The 22,069-nt window shown below is 38.5% G+C and overlaps 1 protein-coding gene across 3 annotated transcripts in view; it reads left to right on the top strand.

Annotated features, from left to right (window-relative positions):
• The window catches only part of FARS2 (phenylalanyl-tRNA synthetase 2, mitochondrial), a 290,051-nt gene that overhangs the window by 37,248 nt on the left and 230,734 nt on the right, over positions 1-22,069 (top strand). For 2 of the 3 annotated variants that reach the window (XM_060774770.2, XM_060774771.2), the window contains one exon: positions 15,791-15,919. The exons of the other annotated variant lie outside the window; for it this stretch is intronic. The gene's annotated coding sequence lies outside the window, so the exon portion shown is untranslated. The remainder of the gene's footprint in view (positions 1-15,790; positions 15,920-22,069) is intronic. 3 annotated transcript variants of the gene reach the window in all.

The raw sequence follows: 22,069 nt of genomic DNA, 5'->3' as shown, positions 1-22,069 counted from the left end.
TGACACAAATTCAGGTCCAGTCTACTACCCCTGTGAGTGATTGAGTGAGGGGGTGGGGGTGGGGGTGGGAGGGAGAGAGGCATAGAAAAATATGAATATTAATATGTAAGTACTACTCTGCTCTTTTCCTGTATCTTTTAACCTGTGCTGGTACCCAGAACTGAAAGAGAGGAAAACTTCCAACCATGGAATTAAAGGGTAGTACAGAACCAATGGTTATGTGCACTTTTATTTCTAATCCACAAACATCCAGAAGAAATGGAAACGCTTTCCATTAAGTGTTACTTTTCTCCATCCTGTTGTACAGTCAGCCTTCCACATTCACTGCAAAAGTGGAAAACTCATGAATCAAAAAATCCTATTTTATTATCTGAGAGATCACCTCTGTAGGAATCTCTATGTCTTTCATTGTACCTCTATGACAGTAGTTGACCATAGAGTTACCCTGAAGGATTGAGAGATTCCTAGAGAAAACATATTAATCAAATCTGCGAATAATCAAATTTGCAAACGTGAAACCTGCAAATGTGGAAAGGCAATGCATAATGCAACCTGGATAAAATCTGTGTAAAGGAAGACAACTGGTGGCACCTTAGAAATCAACCCATTCATTTCAGTATAAAATGAATGATGCAGTACATCCTTGTGAGCTTTTCCAAATCTCTTCTTTCATACAAAGGACAGATAACTTTGAAATATGGGAAACCGGGATGTGTTGTGATAAGTTGTGGTTTCGATCTTGAAACAAACTAGAAAGGAAAGAACTGACTTTTCAATACAGTTGATGGAGTGGAGCCAGCTTCTCAAATCTTATGGTGGAAAGAAAGGCTATGGCAAGGTTAGAGTTGAGAGATGGAGAAGCGATGGAGTGGGACTTGCCTTTCATCGTTTTCAGTCTTGTTGTTTTTTGGAATGACATTGCTTATACTGCAGTGCAGTATGGAAACGGATGGACTTAGTACTATTTGTTGGGTTAAATGGTAGGAGAAAGGCAAAAAGTAAACTGTGCTCAAAAGTTAACAGGGAGAAGTAAAAAAATAGTACAAAGTAGGCTTGTGCATTTCAGGTGAACATCGATCCGTTTCTGTTGGCCAAATACTGGTAGACCCCAATCTCCATTTTTGTGTACCTTCCAAAAATGGGTGGATGGCTGGATAGCTATTTTCGTACTGCAGCTGGAAAATATGGCTAGATTCGGCCCACTGGCAGCAGTGGGGGGCTCCCCGGGCTCCTCTTCCCATCATTTTAGACAATGGCATTGTTTGTCCTTATATCCTTCATTAACACATGGATTAAATTTCATACTAAATATTTCAAACTAAATCAAACCCAGAACATCAATGCTTACAGCATATACAATATGGAGCTATTCAGGACTTGCAAAAAATGCATTTTCACAGAAATCAAGATGTTATTTTTGTATACTATATCACTTCGACAACTGTTGAGTTTCATTTGCTTGTAATCAGTTTTTAAAGTTAGATGGTAAAAGCAATTGAAGTCCTAGAATATAGAAATGTAATTTCAAACTATCAATAATGCTGGAGGAGGACAGGGAGTTTGGCTGGAAAAAAAAGACATGGATTAAAAGTATCAGAGTTATGATACCACTCTTTCTGTGATCCTTTCTCTTTGGTTTGTAAAGAAAAATTGAGTTTAAAGGAAGGGCTTAAGATACCACTCTTCCTGCAATCCTTTCCTTTTGATCTGTTGAGCCGGATTGGTCAAAGGGAGCGAACCAGTCCAAATCCGTGCACAAGACAAAATAACACAAAGGGGATTTAGTTCACTAGGGTTTTTCATTGATAAAAAGGATTGTGACAGTGATCCAAAAAGTAAGATAGCGGGATGGAATGTGTCCTGCACTTAAAAAAAATTGTGGTGGAACTGCTACAGAAGCACATTTATTTGTAAAGTGATGCTCTGTTGACACCTGCTGCATCTCTTTCTCATTTGATTGTACTGACTGCGAATTCCCTCTAGATGGTGTTGGGGGACCCTGATGAATGAGCATTCCTTTTAGTGTGACTCAGAGTTTACATTCCACCTAGCATTTTTTGGATGACAGCATGTTGGCATATATTGTAGGTGGTGTTTGAGTTTGCTTAGATTTAAACACATAAATTAGGGCACTGATTACATCTCCTGGAGAGAATGCACACCATCCTTATTTGAGCAATTGTTGTGTGCTCACTGCTTCCTTATTTTGGAGAAGAAAATAAGAGGAGTAGCCTTGGGTCTGGTGTTCTGGGTTATAGGAAATCTCCAATCACAAATCTTTCCTATGGTTTGGTCCTTTGTATGAATGTTCACAAATGAATCCTATTGAGTTTAATGGAGTTTTCTTACAGGAGTGCGTATATAGCGGGAATGAGAATCATGTAGCTGTCGAAGGCTTTCATGGATGGAATTACTGGGTTGTTGTAGGTTTTTTTTGGGCTATATGGCCATGTTCTAGAGGCATTCTCTCCTGACATTTTGCCTTCATCTATGGCAAGCATCCTCAAAGGTAGTGACCTCACTACCTCTGAGGATACTTGCCATAGATGCAGGCAAAATGTCATGAGAGAATGCCTCTAGAACATGGCCATATAGCCCGAAAAAACCTACAACAACCCAATCGTGTAGCTTTCCACATGCAGTTGAACTGCATCTCTCAGCATTCCACATTTATGTCTGTGCCTGGCTAGGAATGTAAGGGCTTGCTTCTAACAACCCTTTAGAGGACAGCTTTCCAAACATTTCATGTTGGTGACACACTTTTTAGAGATGCATCATTTTGTGACACAGTCATTTGGCTTTACTAGCAAACCAGAGGTTAAACCAACTCCTTAGAAAGGATACAGACACGTACATAAATTGCAGTAATGAGATGTATGTGAACACATGTCTCATGAAAACCTTTCAGTTATACACTCTAAAAATATATGGTTTATTGCTTATTTCACACAGACTCAGAACTTTCTCATTACATTCACACGACACGCCTACACACTGCAGTCAACACACTAATGTGTCATGACACACAGTTTGGAAAGCTCTGCTTCAGAGGGCTGCATGATTTTCACTCCTGGTGTATAGGATTGCAGCCCAAACATTTACTTTACTGAAAATGGACTTGGAAAGGAGCTGGAAATATTCTGGTTAGATCTGGATTTTCTGCATGTGAAGTCTAGGTCCAGACTCAAAACATTCTGGATTTTAATTCTACTGTAATACGAAGGCTTATTTACTGATTAAGCTGGTGAACATTCTTACTGTTACATAAAGCTTCTTTTGTTTTTGTCTACAGTGAGACCTTAATATCTGCTGGAGTTTGTTCCTGGACCTGCCCCCCCCCCCCCCATCAAAATCTGCAGATGCTCAAGTCCTCTTATACATGCAGTTGCATAGGAAAATGGTGTCCCTTATAGAAAAAGTTTGCCTTTGGGAATATATTCGGGGTGGGTGGTATTTTCCAAATTGTAGATGAGTGAATATGTGGATTCAGAACCCATGGATATGGAGCACTGACTGTATTTTCCATTATAACAATGTAAGGAACCCTGGACTGTGGACCAAATCTAGTCTGTTAGATTCTTCACCTTGTAGGAGCCTTTTTGGAACAGACAGACAAACATACATTGACTTTTATGTATACATAGATGTCGTAAAATGTAAAATGGCAGGAAACTGAAACAAATACCAGAGATAGCCTGAGATCTGTGAAATGATAGTAGACTATAGCACAATATGCTTACACGTGTGGCAAAATCAAATTTTCAAGTAGTTTTGCTCTGTGCTTGATTGAATTTGTCAATTTGGAACCCATAGATACAGAAGTCTGACTGGAATATGTTCAGATATGTGAATTAGTGTTCTTAGAGTATGGATAAAATGTTCTATAACACCATCAGTGTAGAGAATTATTTAGGTTTACAATTCTTTACATATATGATTACTCATTAAATTTTGGTCTGGAAGAAGTGTTCTCAAATAGTCATACAGGGAATATGTGCAGTCATGACAGGAACAGTCTTGACTACCATTACAGATTGTGTGGTTTTAATAATTGGTTTTAATGTTTACATGTTTCTTAAAAATATATGTTTTAATGTATATGTTTATTTTATTATTTGTTCGATAAGGCATCAAATTGTTGCCTATTGTAAGGCCGCTCTGAGTCCCTTTTGGGGCGAGAAGGGCAGGGTTCAAATGCGGTAAATAAAATAAATAAATTGGTTTATCTGGTGTTGACTAATCGATCTTTGTGTTATTACATGATTAAAAGGTCATAGATTACTGAAACAAATGGAAGTTAACTTTCTTACTTGAATGTTTCTCCCATATAAAAATGTTCTTAATAGTTATTGGTTCAGCATACTGAAAAAGACAAGAGTTGAGACTTGCAAAACCTGGCAAGAGATCAGCTAACAGAAGCATTGATCAGATGGTGAAACATTTGAGGCAAAACCATAAGCTAGCAAATTTGAAACGTTACTCTGTGTCTTAGTATCATTCAAAAGTTCTTCCTAATATTCTGATGGAATCACTTTTCTAGCAGTTTGAATCCATTACTATATCTCTTAGTCTCTAGAGCAGCAGAAAACAATCCCGTTCCATCTTCAGTTTGACAGCCTTTCCAATCTTTAAATATGGCTATCATGGCACCAGTGTTTACCTTCTGTCCTCCAGTCAGCACATACCCAGCTCCCTAAACCACTTCTCATAGGGAATGGCTTTCAGAACTTTTAGTTCTGTGTTTTGTTTTTCCTCCTTTCCAGCTTATCAATAATAATAATGATAATAATTTTTTTGCTTCTGCTCGTGGCCTGTGGTGGGTTACAAGATTGCTAAAACACAATCAAAACACATAGTCATTTAAAAACTCTCTGTAAAATACAGATATTAAAACATATTTCTGTAATATATATTAAAATAAACAAAGCAAAAATAAACATAGAATTAAAGTAAAAATATTTCCATTAAAAGTGTCTGGGTAGGCCTGTCGGAAGAGATAGGTCTTCATTGTGCCTTGAATTCTGACATCTGATCTAACTGTTGGAGCTCTACAGGCAGGTTGTTCCATAATTGTCGGGTGGCCGATGAAAAGTCTTCTGGGTGGTGGTTGGCGGTCAGGTTCTGGTAGACTGGAGCAGATCCCTCCCCCCTCCCCAACATACAAAGACCTCAGTGTTCGGGGTGGATTGTACAGGAGAAGGTGAACCTGTAGGTAACCTGGACACAAACCATGTAGGGCTTTCAAGGTCAATAGCAACACCTTATACTTTGCCCGGAAACTAATTGGCAGTCAATGGAGTGACTTTAGGAGGATAGGGTTATATGCTCACTCCTAGATGTTCCCCTAACCAATCTGGCTGCTGTATTTTGAACCAACTGGAGTTTCTGAACTTGGTACAAAGGTAGCCCTTTGTAAAACACATTGCAGAATTGAGGTTACTGGCATATGAACTACCATATTTAGGTCCTCCTAATCTAGAAAGGGGTGCAGTTGACGTATCAGCTGAAGCTCATAATAAGCACTCCTGACCATTGCATCTATCTGGGCAGACATTTGGAGAGATGGATCCAGTAACACTCCCAAGCTGCAAACACAGTCTTTCAGGAGGAGTGTAACTCTATCCAGAACTGGTTGACACACCTCCATCCCAGATTAGGACTCTTGATGGCAAGAACCTCTGTTTTGTTTGGATTCAGTTTCAATTTGTTTTTCCTCATCCAGCCTATTACCTCCTCTAGGCATTCATTCAGAGGAGACATGCTATCCTTAGCCGAAGCTGTTTTTGAAGGCATGGAGAAATATATTTGGGTGTCATCAGCATACTGATAATGCCCTCGCCCCATACCTAGGGATGATCTCTCTTCTAGTTGCTTCGTGTAAATCTTAAAGAGCATTGGACACAGTATTTCAAGTCAGGTATGGCCGAAGTAATTTGGAAGTCTGATCTATCAGATGTCTGCACATAGGCCAACTTCCCTAATGATTTAGGCTCTTCTCCTTATGTGGAGGCATTCATCTGAACTACATGTACCCAGAAGTTGACACAAAATCAGTGTGTGATCCATCTCTTGTCCAGGTTCTTGAAGTGGGTGAAGTCATTCTTTGACTTGCTATTATATCAGGTGGGTAAGTAAAAATGACAGAATTTTGTTGGAGAATGGCTTCCTTAAAGAAGAACCTTATATTTTTATATAGCTCATTTCTTCTTTTAGTCAGTCTGACCCACATCTGGGGTCCCAATCTATTTGTCCTTGAAAAATCAACATCTTGTAGTATGTAATGCCTGTGAGGGAGAGACTATTAAACATTAAAGTATTTAAACATTATATACTTTATACTATACTTTAGAAAAAGGAACAGCAAAGCATCTCTGAGTATTCTTTGCCTAAGAAAGTTGCCAGGTGACTTGAAGGCACATACACAGACTATATCACATATTTCTCCTGACAGTTTTTAAAGTAAATGTGGGCTTCTTTCCAGTGTACAATTACTGAAAGATCATGTATTTTCTGTCACTTATATATGTATTTATATTATGTTCTTCATATTTTATACGCCCTAAGGTAGGCCTCTAAATATTTATTGCTCTCTGAAACATGTCAGGCATTCAGACAATAACATGTCACTTTATAGCCTCTTGAGATGTGTCTCCTTCATTCAGGTGTCATTGTGATTAAGACAGAGTGTCTTGTTCATGGCTGCCAAATTCTAGTCTCGTTTAGAATACATGCAATTAAAACGCTTATAAAACAAGATTGGTGTTGTAGCTAACTCTGAGAGCGAGGGTGAGGAGGAAGTGTTTGAAGGTTCAGCCCAGCATTGCCCAGCACCTCAGCCAACCTTAGAAGAAGAGGCAATGGTGGAAGCTACCACTTCTCAGCCTGCAGAGAAAGTACAAGCAAGTTCATCAGAGCAGATGAAAGAAGGGTTAAGTATTCCAGCTCTTTTTGGCTTGCGAAGGGAAAAGGCTCTAATTCGCAGGTCCACTCAGTTAGCAGAAAAATGAGCTATTGATAGGCAACACTTGGAAAAGCTAGCTTAGAAGGTGATCAGGCATTGTATCTTGTTGCTGATAGCAACATCAGAGTTTGAAACTATGACCTTGGACTGCTGGTGATTTTGGGATTTGTAAATCTTAACCTCTAGTATCTGTTGAAAATGGCTTTTGGATCTTCACCTTGTGTTATTTCCTTTGGTTTGTGTCTCTTTGGCTGGCTTCTTTGGCTTGGACTTCGGCTGTTCAGATTAACCTTCTGTTTGGAAGCTCAATCTTGCCTTCATGACAGTTGATGAGTTGTTTCCCCTCCCCTATACATACAATGTGTTTTTTGAGAAAGTCAATGCAGTGAGCCAAAAGGGACATGAAGTGTAGCATAGGACACCATGTTCCCATCTCCAAATGGATACTTCTGAAAGAGCAAGCCTGCACTGTCCCCAATGCTTAAAACTGTCATATATCAGGCAGTTCCACTAGTTTTTGTCAAGGGAAACCATATTTTTTCCTCCCACCCTCTTATGTCACAATTGGGATCTGGACCAAGTGTTTTTAGGCTTACAACCCCCATCCAGAAGTCAGTTTGAGAACTGATAATAAATATGAGATGATGCTAATTCTAGAAATTATCATTCAAAAATTATGTTTCCTATCTCTAATGTTATTGTTTGGCGAGTAAGTTAAAAATTGCATAAAAAGCCAGAATGGACTGAGCTATTTTTTGATTTTCATTATTGATTAGCCATCTCCTGCCACACGTTGCTGTGGCCCTGTCTGTGTATATGTGTTTTGTGTGTGTATGTATGGGTTGTTAGAGTTCATTTCTGAAGTAACAAGTACTAAGTGATGTAAGTGATGCAAGGATCAATGCAGCAGGGAATGAGCCAAACCACCGGTCCAACATTGTGTAGCTACAGCCAGGGTTAGGCAGCTGCAGGGGGAATAAAGGAAGCAAAGTACAACTCCTTTGTGTGGTTTGTTGGAGGTGGGTCGTTGGAGGTGGTTACTGGAGCTGAATTGTTGGAGAGGTGCATTTGGAGGAGTTTGCTGGAAGGAGTTTGAAGTTCTACGAGGCTTATGTCTCAAAGAGAACATTTGGACTCTGTATGTGTATATGTTCTTTTATAAACTCTGCAAAAGATGACTGAATTTGTTTCTTGGTCAAAGGCAAAAAGCTTCCACATTCGTGAGTGTCTACATTCATCTTCATTGCAATGTGTATATATGTGGTTTTTGCATGGGTTGTAATGGGGGTTTCTTTTGCTTTTTAAGACTCTTCCACTGTTTTTCAGTGTTTTTTTGAGTGATGGTCACTCATTGGACTGATAGGTGTATTGTGTCCAGTGGTTTTTGAGTTATGTTAATTCCACAAATGAACATTACATTTTCATTTATATAGATTTCAGTTACTTGACTATGACCAGATTGTCGTTAAGATTGTTTAGCATGACATCTTTGGGCACTATAGAGACTGAGATTACCATTTCACATATGAACAAGTACCGAAAAGGGGGGATGCATTCAAGAGCATAATTACGCTCTCAAATAGATGAGGTCTCTAGAACTTTGGCAAAGTAGGTGTTGCTTACTTTGCCTCTGGCTGGGTATTGTTGATGAGAAGTCTACCTGACCGAGTCTCCAAGTTATTGTTATATTTAACTCTGGTCTATCACATCTAACATAGTCAGTGGCCAGGTATAATAAGAGATGCTGTCCAAATTATGAGGGATCAACAATGGTTTCCTATTCTTGAATTAAAATAATTTCCCTTTCTAAATGAAAAAGAGTATAGAACAGCATAATTGGTTTGAAGGGTGCTTTCCTTTACATTCATTTCCTGCAGTTATGAGTGATCTAGTTGCACATTCTGAATTAGATTCAGTCAGTTTCATCTTTACACATAGCCAAATATTCAGTAGGACTTTTGTAGAAAAAAGGTAAGGTCATTAGTGTTCTGAATTTTTATATTTATGGATAGATGTGTATGTGTTATCTTGACTCATGCCAGCCCCATGACTTTCATAAGGTTTTCTCTGAAACATAGAATAATAAGAGTTGGAAGAGACTACAATGACCATCCATCCTAACCCCATTTTGCTATGCAGAAACACAGATTAAAGCACCCACAACATATGGCCATAGCTTCTGCTTAAAAACCTCCACAGAAGGAGACTCTACCACACTCCGAGGCAGTATATTCCATTGCCGAACAGCTCTCAACATTCAAGGAATTCTTCCTAATGTTTAAGTGGAATCTCTCCCCCTCTCCTTGCAATTTGAATCCATTGCTCCATGTCCTAGTCCCTAGGGAAGAGAAAACAAGCATGCCCCCTCTTCAATGCGACCTTTTTTCAAATATTTAAACATGGCTGTCATGTCCCATCTCAGCCTTCTTTTCTCCAAGCTTAACCAGCTCTCTCAGCCATCCTTAATAAGGCTTGGTTTTCAAAACCTTGATTATTTTGCTTCCAGCTTGTCAATATCCTCCTTGAATGGAAGTGCCTAGAACTGTACACAGTATTGGTTTTCTTCCCAGATGAGGTCTGACAAAAGCAGAATAGAGTGGGACTATGATGTCCCTCAATCTAGACACTGTACTCCTGTTGATACAGTGTAGAATTGCATTGCCTTTTTAAGCTGCCGCATCACACTGTTAACTCATATACCACTTGTGGTTGATTAAGACTACTAGATTTCTTTCACATGGGCTGTTGTCAAACCAGGTGTCATCCATCCTATATCTGTGCATTTCCTTTTTATTGCCAAAGTCTAGTACTGTATATTTCCCCCTATTGAAATTCATTTTGTAAGTTTTGGCCCAGCTCTCCTGTTAAGGTCACCTTGGATCCCAATTCTGTCCCCTGGGGTATTGCTATCCCTCCCAATTTGGTGTCATCTGCAAATTTGATAAGTTCGTCTTCTATTCCCTCATTCAAATCATTGATAAAGATAACTCTGGGCCCAATACCAAACCCCGTGGCACCCCATTGGTCACCTCTCCAGGTTGAGGAGGACCCATTGGTAAGTACCCTTTGGTTTTAGCCACTCAACCAATACCACTCACAGTAGCATTATCTAGCCCACATTTTATTTACTTCTTTGTGAGAATATCATGGTTGAACCTTGTTAGAGACCTTACTGAATTAAAGATACACTGTATTCACAACATTCCCTTCATCTACCAAGTTTTAAACTCTTATTAAAAAAGAGATCGTGTTCATCTGGCATGACTTGTTTTTGAGAAACCAATGTTGACTTTTTTTGAGTATGCCATTCCGTTTAGAATGCTTAAAAATTGTCTCTTTAATGGTTTGTTCTAGATTTTTTTCTTCTGGTATTGATGTCAGGCTGACTGGGTAGTAATTGTTTTCCCAGGAGGGTGAAAATCTCTCCGTTGTAATCCTGCCTGCAGCTTCAGTGGCCTGTGGTTTCTTCTCATTCTTGTCTTTGTTAAGTGGTAAGATTTCATATCTTTCTCCATGGAAATCTCTGGATATTTGTATACCCAGTGTTCTAAATGTATGCATTTTAAAATAATTGTTACTAATTTGTTTTGTACATATTTCCTCTCATTCATTAATGTTAGGTACATTTTTTAAAAAAATAAACATTTTGAATTGCCTGCATTTATTTGCATATACAGTACCTTGAAAGAAAATAAAATGCTTGCAGTTTCTTCCCAGGGATGGGAAGCTGACGGCTATTGCATACAATGACATAAATAAACTTCTTTTCCATCCCTGTTTTCTGCCCATATGTAACAGGGCCATATAATTACTGCATCACAAATAAAACAGTGGTACCTGTAGTAAGCCTAGTAGTAGTGAGATTTTTTAAAGTCTCAAATTTCTTTTCAGAATTTCAGTTGAATCATGACTTGTTTTTGCCGTACCATCTGAATAGGCTTGTCTTCAAGAAGGTTCTCTTAATTCTCATAGTCTCAAGGCAATTGATAAAAGTAAACTGTTTTCTTTGTAAATGTCTTGCCAGACTGTACTAAATATTTTAAGTAAATTGTGTATTTTTTCTTCTTCTAGTAGGGCAGAATGTCATCTGACTATATTTATAGCCAGCTGCTATATGAAGCAATGCGTAGTCTGCGATACTCAGCAGTGCCTGGAGTATGTCTTGTCTAAAAATTAATGTAGAATTTATGCAAAGTACAATGTGTTGAGAGTGCCTGTTATTTCCTGCAGCCTTGAGAATTAGAAAGCAGGTGTTGCATGCCACCACATTCTACAATTACATTTATTCTTGTGTTATCTTGTGTGGGGATTAATTGTAGCACTCCAGTGGCCCGAATTCTCTGCTTAAGTCTTGTCTGTGATCATCCTATTGTGAAATACAGTTCATTGTATTTTGTTCACTGTATGGTATGCCCAGACTGCAGCCAGGAAATCAGAAGACGTTTACTTCTTGGGAGGAGAGCAATGAACTATCTCGATAAAATAGTGAAGAGTAGAGACATCACATTGGCAACCATGATTCGCATAGTAAAAGCAATGGTATTTCCCGTAGTCACCTATGAATGTGAGAGCTGGACCATAGGGAAGGCTGAGCGGAGGAAGATAGATGCTTTTGAACTGTGGTGTTGAAGGAAAATTCTGAAAGTGCCTTGGACCACAAGAAGATCTAACTAGTCCATACCAAGCCTGACTGCTCCCTGGAGGGAAGGATGTTAGAGGCAAAGATGAAGTATTTTGGCCACATGATGAGAAGACAGAAAAGCTTAGAGAAGACAATGATGTTGGGGAAAATGGAAGGAAAAAGGAAGAGGGGTCGACCTAGGGCAAGATGGAAGGATGGTATCCTTGAAGTGACTGGCTTGACCTTGAAGGAGCTGGGGGTGGTGATGGCCGACAGGGAGCTCTGGCGTGGGCTGGTCCATGAAGTCACAAAGAGTCGGAAGCAACTGAACGAATGAACAACAAAATACTGTATAATGATTACCCATACGTACTCGGTGTTACCTTAGTACTCCATCTTCATTGTGATAGCATTTTCAATCGTTAAACATGGCTATCTTGGCACCTGTTTACTTCTCTCCTCCAGGCTAAACATACCCAGCTTCCTAAACCACTTCTCATAGGGAATGGCTTCCAGAACTTTTACCATTTTATTCTGCTTCCTTGTCAGTACCTTTCAGCTTGTTAATATCCCATCTCTCATAATTCCTTAGCTTTGATTCATTGCAGTTAAAGTGGTGTCAAACTGCGTTAATTCTACAGTGTAGATAAACCCTAACTCTGGATTTAGACAATTGTCTTTAGTTTTGATAACAACATTATCATTTCTGGGTTGTTGTAGGTTTTTTCAGACTATATGGCCATGTTCTAGAGGCATTTTCTCCTGACGTTTTGCCTGCATCTATAGCAAGCATCCTCAGAGGTAGTGAGGCCTATTGGAACTAGGAAAGTGGTTTATATATGTGTGGAATGGCCAGGGTGGGGCAAAGAACTCTTGTGTGTTGGAGCTAGGTGTGAATGTTTCAACTGACCACCTTGATTAGCATTTGATGGCCTGGCAGTGCCTGGAGCAATCTTTTGTTGAGAGGTGATTAGATGTGCCTGATTGTTTCCCCTCTGTTGTTTTGCTGTTGTAATTTTAGAGTTTTTTTAAAATATTGATAGCCAGATTTTGATCATTTTCATTGTTTCCTCCTTTCTGTTGAAATCCACATGCTTGTGGATTTCAATTTTTATCATTTCTATTTTATACAGGGAAACTAAGATTTTGCAGTTCAAGTTTTATTTAAAGTTACATCCCTTTCTACTACTGTTGTACATTTTCAGCCATAGTCAGACATTTGCTGAAATATGTTCATGTAACATTAACTTAGCGGTCGTTGGAGGCACTGTGTTGATAGCTTATGCAGAAAATGAAATTGTCCTTTAATGTTTCTCATACAGTATTAAAGTTTCTTGCTATCTCTTTTGGATCCAGAGAGAGAATAAAGCATTCTAAATGGGGTAAGAAGTAATATATTATTGGCTATACTTGGTCTACTGTACAACATTAACTTTATAATGATTTTAATAAATTTCAGCTCTAGGAATAAAAGGGCAGTGGCAATTAGCAGCTAATAGGTACAGTTTACGACATCAGTTTATGGATCCATTAACTTCAGACTGAATATGTAAATTTTAATCAAATTTTTACTAGGGCTGATTGCTATGAAAGCACTTCAGATTTGATGATGATGTAAACAATGTGGATTTCTGGACCCAAGCTTTTTTATTATTATTCAGCTGAGTTCAGTTTTAAGCAAGACTTACTGAGTCTTAGCCCCAGAAATGTATGTGTGACATTCAGTGTAATATATGTGCCAATTACAGGTTGTGTAGCTCTTATCCAAAATACCTGAGACCAGAGGTGTTTTGGATTTTTAGGGATTTTTTTTAACATTCTTGTATTGGCATAAATCCTGTCCTATTTGATTTGTCATCAATCCACTCCTTTGGGCTTCACACAAATCTAGCATTTACCAAAATATGTCATCCTGTGCTTTTCTTTTCTATTTCTGGTTGAATAGCTTAACCATTGTGGTTTGTCCCATTGAGTACGAGGTCTTCCCAAGGGCCGCTTGTGGTCTCTTGGTATTTAGTTTGTTAGTCAGCATGTCCATTGGTTGTCTTTTGTTCATCCTATATGCCTTGCCCATCTTCTTTTTGCCTCGTAGCTTTCACTAACCATGTCGCATACCCTGGTTCTTTGACACAGCCCTTTATTTCTGACTTTATATCTTAGTGTCATACCACATATCCTTCTTTCCATTGTTCTCTGAGTCACCGCCAGGTTTTCCTCCTCTAACTTTGTTGTTGCCCATGTTTCAGATGCGTATAACATTGCCGGTAAGACTGTAGTGTTGAGGATATCTGCTCTGACCTTCATTGGCTGCTTATCTGTTAGCACTGTCCAGTTTCAATTAAAAGCTGTCCAAGCAGCCTTGCATCTTCTTGCCCATTTGCCAAATTATTTGATTGTATTTGTTAAAAAAATAATAAAATAAAATTTTATTTATATACTGCTCTATCTCCCCTAGGGGACTCAGGGTGGTTTCCACACATACAAGAACACAGAAAAGATATATAGAGTGTTCAAAACAGAGATACAAAATTATTAACACAAAGCATATACATTAAAACCAGTTCCAACACTATTCTATCATATGGAATGAGCTGCTAGGTCCCGAAGTAGTCAAATGGGCCTAGACCGTCTAAGGGGGCTGGGCTGAGGTTAGTCAGAGCAATATAGGGCCGGGGAGATAGAGAAAGTGCAAAGGCCCGAACAGTTTGGTCCTTTGTGGGGCCTGAATATGGTCCGACTATTCAGTGACTTCCTCAATTGACCATATTCAGTCACTTCCTCAATTTTATCTTTATAACAATTGGTATATAGATAGATAGCGAGATAGATAGAGCTATTTTGGAGATGGAACACACATCTTAAATAGAAAATTCATTTGAGTGATTCATATACACCTTATCCACAAGCCTTGTTACCTTCAAATCCTCCAAAGAGGAACAGATCTTAGTTCAAGATACAAGCAGGCAAAAGACATTGGTCTAGTCACATTGTTTCATCAGAGATTCGGAATAGAGAAATTCATGAGCTCGTGGGTGCCAAATAAATTTGGGACATGAAGCAAGGAAATCAGCCACTTTTTATAATATAGTCTTACATGTGTATCTTAGGAGAGGTATTATCTGGCCCAATTGCAAGCAACCACTCCGGTGAATAAGTAGAAACCCCTTGCATGCAACCAATCAACAACAGCAGGAACTAGAAGGGGGTGCATGGTTTCCCAGCAGCCATTCAATTGAAAGCTGACTCGAGAAAAGGCTGATGTGGCTCCCTGTCACTTTAGGATGAGTTGGCTCCTAAACTCCGTTTTACACTTTTGGTTTCTTATTGTTTATAATTTTGTACATGAAATATTGTTTGTAGATTCAGCTGCCAGACAGGAAAGCTGTCACTATCTCATGTGGACAGTTTTGGAGTATTTTGGATTTTAGAACTGGATTAGGAATCCTCAACCTATATTGGGATGAGTTCTCTTTCAGATTTGGGCACAGCATCTATCTGCTGCTATCCAAATTCTTGTATCCAAATTCTGGTATCCAAATGGCTTTCCAAAATCAATTTTTGTATGTGTTCAAGTTGATGAGTTTCCTTAAGTGATGTGTGATGTACACACCATTCTGATCATTTTCTGTTTATGTAGCAATGTGTAAAGTTTTTTTAAAAAAATGCCCAACATCTGAAACCAAAAGACTAGAACCCAAGCCGTTTATATTTCTAGACTCTGTCAGTTCTTTGCTGTAAAGGAGACTTTACAGCAAAAGGGAGCACTTCCTGAAGAACATGGAGATAACGCTTTATCTCTATTCCCAGCCGTGACCTTTCTCTCACAGCTCTACTCCAGGATCCAGATGTTGTGTCGGATTCCAGATTATTCTCTGTGAAAGATGGGGAAACTGCTGTAGGTGAATAGTTGCAATAGCAAAACAGTGGCATAGAGAGGGGCCGAGTCGTCGTGTCTCCATGTAACTCCTTTTTTCTTCAAAGCATCCATTTATGATGTTTGGAATTTTTGAGAATGCAGCTAGTTTGTGTAATGTAATTCAAGCTTCCTGTTAGGACAGTCCTGCTCATGTTCCTTTTGCAAAGCAGGTCATTATTGATTGAATTATTACACCTTCCTGCACAAAGTTTTAAATACATAAATGTAAGCACTAAAGCAAGTGAAATTCTAACCTGCTGTGAAACTAACCTGGCACTCCACTTTTCTGCAGCCCTGAAACAAGAGATGGATGTATCTGAGGCCTTGGAATGAATTTTGCCAGGGTGTTTATTTGGCTTTAATCTCAAACCTGACAAGACTTGACAAGGTTGGCTTTTTAAAAAGTTAGTTCAATAACAAGGTGAGTGCAGCAACAAAATTCTTGTTCCTTGGCAATTGCTAGAGATTTAGGCCATTCAGTGACCCAAGACTGTAAAATCACATAAGGGATTGTGAACTTGTCATCTCCGTATTGCAGGAGGTTGCTCTTTCAAGCCCTGAATTTCAATCTGGAATTTGGTTTCGCACTACTGAACTTTTCTAATTTTTTCCACTTCCAATATGTAAGTAAGAGCTTGTCTTAGTCTGAGCCATTATGGGAAATAGACATGTTTGAAACAGAAACCCTGAATGACATATCTTGCTTAGTATATGGGGTTAATAGAGCAGACAGCTTTCTTTTTGAAGAGCTGTCACAGAATAACTCTCCGTTGGACTCCTTTTCCTGTTTAAATGGGTTTCCAGTTTAAATTCATTTCAAAGACAAAGAAGCTTTCTTTTTTTTTTTAAAGAGAATTTGTTACTAAAATAGAAAATTCAGTGAAAGTGCATTGAAAATAAACATATTTAATACTTTCACATTAGTATTTTGTTTATTCATTCAGTTGCTTTCCACTTTTGGTAACCTCATGGACCAGTCCACGTCAGAACTCCCTGTCGGCCGTCACCACCCCCAGCTCCTTCAAGGTCAATCCAGTCACTTCAAAGATGCCATCCATCCGTATTGCCCTTGGTTGGCTCCTCTTCCTTTTTCCTTCCATTTCCACCAGCATCATTGTCTTCTCCAAGCTTCCTTCTCATTATGTGGCCAAAGTACTTCATCTTTGCCTCTTATATCCTTCCCGCCAGTGAGCAGCCGGACATTATTTCCTGGAGAATGGACTGGTTTGATCTTCACAATAGTTGTGTTCTAGCATGTATCTTCATTGTGAATTGAATGCAATTTGACATAAATTCAGTTGTCATGGCTCAATGCTAAGGAATCATGGAGTTGTAGTTTAGGAAGGTTTTAGCCTCCTCTGCCACAGAGTGCTGGAGCCTTAAATCCTCGGATTCCATAGCAGAGTCATGGGAGTTAAAGCAGTGTGAAACTGCATTCATTACAGTGTAGAAGTAATGAGCTGAGAAAGGCGGTATATCCACAATTAGTTTTGATGACCGTGCACTGCTGGTTGATTAAGAAGAAATATCAATAGAAATAATTTAAGAATTTCTAACAAAATATCAACTTTCCAGTAATGGCAGAGAAGCTTTTCTTTCCAACCCCTTCACAGCCTGATTTTTTTTCTTATACTGAACTTATGGAGACATATCTATTTTTGGAGATATACTATACCTATGTGTCTATGCCATGTTCCATATTGAAGTTGTTAATAAATTTTAGGGATGGGTAGAATTAGCTTCAATTTGGTCATCACTGAATCTGTTCACACTAGTCCAATCCAGTTTTGAATTCAGAATCCATTGCTATACTCCTAGTGGTAAACTCTTTGTGTTATGTAACATTGATATAAATGCCTCCTTAGTGTTATGGATCCACTACAAAAAGGGAGAAGGCATGAGCAACTGGAGAGAGGTTTGTCTAGTTAGTCTCAGTTTAAATGCTTCTATCTTGAAATTTTCATAAAAGCAGCGCAGTACAGGGAAATTACATTTTAAAACACACTCAGTGCCTAACAGTATAATAGGTTGGAGGGTTAATAAAACAGTAGATAACAGTGGGAAATTAGCTTAAATATGTACATAATATTCTAGTAAGAAACCAGAAAGTTGTCTTTAAAAATATTTTCTTTTTGCGCATGTTAGTAAGCATATTAGGTAAAGATATACTTTTATATACTTTGTGAAATGTCTATATATTTTTAAGTGAGTCTTTGTGGGATATATTTGTTACATATTCAAAATAAAAAGGGAAGAAAACCTATAACTGTGTGACTGAAAATGTAGAGTAAAAGTTATAAAACATTCTAGTAAGTATCTTGTGATACATTAAACAGGTTCTTTGTTGTGTTTTTTTCTGTAGCAAGCTAACACTGCTACCCTTTTCCACATTAAAAGCTCTATAATATTTCATGACCTATTTCATGATGCCATTTGAACTCCCTCTTGTACTCTTAAATAGAATTCATTATTGGACTGTTTTCCTCCCTCTTTATATTTATTCAATGTGTATTCATATGGGCTACATCCGCAATAAGGAGATCTTAGACCACAAGGGAGACATAGGTTTTTGGGTGTTGAAAAGGAATATTTTCAGCAGATACTGATCATATTTTCTTTGCTGTTTCCATTCTCTGGACCATTCCCAAGAAAAAGGAGCAGTAAATAGCTAATTTTATATATAGGGTAAATGTTATAGTCTTTGTTTTTTCTAGCTAGTCTAACTCGATGTGTCACATCCATTTTGGTGGCAAAAGAAGAGGGAGAGTGGGTATTCTATGGCATCCCTTCAATGTAGTTCAGTGTTATTATTTAGAATTTTTCTCTTTGAAAAAAAGTTATAAATTTGATTGTGAGTTGATATATGTAATTGTGTTCAAATATGTGAAGGATATGGGAAGACTGTACATGGGAAGTAGTTTTACATACAATCACAATTTGAGGGGAGTATTTATCATCCATTGCTGCATCTGCTGCTGAAACCCACTTTGCAACCATTGTACTTCTTGTTTTCACTTCCCTAAACAAATCCACAACCTTTGAATCAACATGTGGCAAATGAATTGCAAGAACATTATATAATCCTTCAAAATTTGGTTAAAATTAGTAACACTATTGGCACCCCACCCAACTCTCTCTCTTTTAACTTCTGATTTGAATTGCCAGCTTAAAATTAGCTCATCTCAAGGCCTTTAAACCTCTTATCCTTTTCCCCTACCTGAAACCAATCTTAATCTCCACTATTCTTTCCTCCTAATCCCAAATCTTCTGATCTAGGAGTGCCCAACAGCTTCAATATCTATCTATCTATCTATCTATCTATCTATCTATCTATCTATCTATCTATCTATCTAAATGCTCTGTTCGTTTTGAGTGACATCATAACTCAAAATCCGCTGGACAAATTGCAGCCAAATTTTGTGCAATACACCTAACCCAAGGAGTGACCATCACTCAAAAAATGGTTTTGTCATTTGGGAGTTGTAGCTGCTGGGATTTATAGTTAACTTACAATCAAATTGCATTCTGAACTCCATCAATGATGGAATTGAACCAAACTTGGCACACAGGACTCCCACGACCAACAGAAAACACTAGAAGGGTTTGGTGGGCATTGACCTTGAGTTTGGGAGTTGTAGTTCACCTACATCCAGAGAGCACTGTGGACTCAAACAATGAAGGATCTGGACCAAACTTGGCACAAATACTCCATATGCCAAATATGAGCACGGATGGAGTTTGGGGGAACTAGACCATGAAATTTGGGAGTTGAAGTTTCTCGGATTTATAGTTCACCTACAATCAAAGAGCATTCTGAACCCCACCAACGACAGAATTGGGCCAAACCTCCCACACAAAACCCCCATGACCAACAGAAAATACTGTATTTTCTGGAGGTCTTTGGTGACCCTTCTGACACCCCTTTGTGACCCCCTGTACTGACAAAGAAACAACAAGAAATACAAGCATAAAGAAATTACATATATTAGAAACCAACAGTTTCTCCTTAATCCACAAACATGTGGACAATTTCAACAGAAAGGAAGAAACCATGAAAATGAACAAAGTCTGGCTACCAGTATTAAAAAATTCTAAAATTAAAACAGCAGAGAGAAAAACAGGCAGGGACATCTAATCACCTTTCAAGAAGAGTTTGCTCCAGGCACAGTCAGCCCATTGTATGCTAATCAAGGTGGTCAATTGAAAAGATTCACACCTAGCCCACTTACAAAAGCCTTTTGTCTCACCCTGGTCATTCTACAGATATATAAACCCCTCTTTTCCCAGCTCCAGCAGACCTCACCCTCTGAGGATGCTTGCCATAGATGCAGGCGAAACGTCAGGAGAAATGCCTCTAGAACATGGCCATATAGCCCGAAAAAAACCCACAAGAACTGAGTGATTCCAGCCATGAAAGCCTTCGACAGTTTCTCCTTACTTTATTTTCCAGATCCCCAGACTGGGCCACAGCATGTGTGGCAGGGGACGGCTAGTATCTTCTATTTATGTACTTCCCAAAGTCTAGTCCAAAAATCTAGTTTTCGACTTCAAGTCTCAGGAGCTGCAGCTGGCTTGGCTGATGATTAGGGATACTGGGAGATGAAATCCAAAAATACCTGGATAATTATTTCAGTTTGGGGGAAATTGTTTTGTGTTTGAAGGAGCTATCCGGTGTGCTGAATCCTATCCCCAAAATAGGCTCAGTTTCTTGGATAAATCTGGAAATAAATCTTGTAATAAATTCACTGTACCACTGTCCATGGAATGTCAAGCCAATTCTTTGTATACAATGTATACAATGCTGTGCAAGGAAAACAATAATTCTGAACACACTCGAATGTTTGCATAATACTTAGTATATTTATTGCACGATCCTAGCCATTCCTGCTTGGAAGGTAGTTTTGCATGGAAACTACTTTGAGGCAGAAGTGCTTCGGACTACAACCTAAGCTCTGATTTTTCTTTCTCGAGTGGAATCAGAGTTACTTTAAGAGAAAATGGTGTGTGAAAATTGTAAAGACTTTCTTTCAGTCTCAATCACTCACACAAAAGCACCAAGCTAAGCACAGTAAAAGAATGTAGTTAGAATTTTTTTTTCTCGAAGAAGAAGAATGAATGATGAAACATTCTGAAAGCCATGCAAGAAATGTAAGTGATCCATCATTAGACAGACAGCAGAATCATGTTTGTATTTACTTAGAAGCAAGACTCACTGTATGCAGTGCCACTTACTTGCAGGAAATTGTACATAAAACATCAGCCTTCTTCCAGGGTGTAATTACCTTAATTTTTTATAACTAGTTCTTATTCAAACTATTGATTTATAGTTTAGTAGCATTTTGAGAAGTTGTTAATGCATCACATTCCAAATTGTATGTGGAAATCTACAACTATCGAATTATGAAGTTTACCCTTTTTCTGATAAAATATGAATACAAATCAGAGGATTTGGAACAGAAAACAGCCAGGATGTAGATGTTTAACCTTTGATCTCCATAGTTTGTTACTATATAAATTTGGATTTGGGAAACTGCAGTCCTAGGAATGAGGCATGGTTCAAATCTCTAAGCTTGTCTTCAAACCACACGGACTTTGATCTACTGAGTTTTGAGACAAAATGAACAATTTCAGTGCTTGATTAGGGAACAACTGCTTCATTATTCAATAACATTTTAACATCAAGTAAAGTTCACATTCCCCTTTTCTGTTAAGTTTACCTGTTCTTTTTTGCTACCACCAATCAGTCACAGCATATTATATTTAGTCTGCATTTAATACCATGCTGGCGCTTGGTATAACATTTTGTAGACAGTGTCATTGTGCTGTGTTTTAGTGTGTCTGCCAACTGTGATTCTTTGTGATGACTCAACTTTCTTCTATTGCTTGGGGGAATGTTTGGACTGGTGCCTGTTAATTTGAAGGATAAGAGACTTTTAAGGATAAGAAATGCTGGGTTTATTTCCATCCCGTAGCACCCTGTAACCTTTTATTAAAGTTGATGAATTGTCTTTTTAAGATGACTGATGTAAAAATACAGAATGCAGGGGAGGAAGATAATCAACACTAGGTCTGAAGTGCTAGGTACTACATCTATATGAGTATTTAGTTGGAACAGACGGTAGAAAATGTGCATCTGTAGGTTTTCTGTATTCATCATGAAACCCCTTCAAAAAGTATACTCTCCAATTAAGTGGGAAACACAGTATGTTTGCAGGCTGTTCATGCACCTGGTTAGTCATAATAGTTTTCTGAAGAACTATAAGAATGGGCTTATCACTATGGTCCTCATCTATGTCCTTCACTGATTCATTTGACAGAGGCAAGCACATTATTATGGCCCAGTCAGCCAACATTTTTGTTTGTTTCTTGCTATCCTACTCTCTCAGAGAGTTCTGTGTGGGACTGCGCTTGAAACTGACTGAGAAGCTGCAGCTAGTGTAAAATGCAGCAAAATTTCCAGCAGGAATGCTATATAATAGGCTTGGGCCTGAACCAGTTTGAACAAAAATGAATTGTAATATTCGGTGGTCCATTTTACATATATAACCTCCGAAAACAGAACAAGGAGGAG

Source organism: Anolis sagrei, chromosome 4 (genome assembly GCF_037176765.1).
Source record: "Anolis sagrei isolate rAnoSag1 chromosome 4, rAnoSag1.mat, whole genome shotgun sequence".
NCBI lineage: Eukaryota > Metazoa > Chordata > Lepidosauria > Squamata > Dactyloidae > Anolis > Anolis sagrei.
The sequence above is the reverse complement of the archived record's forward strand: the minus strand, read 5'-3'. Positions and strand labels throughout refer to the sequence as shown.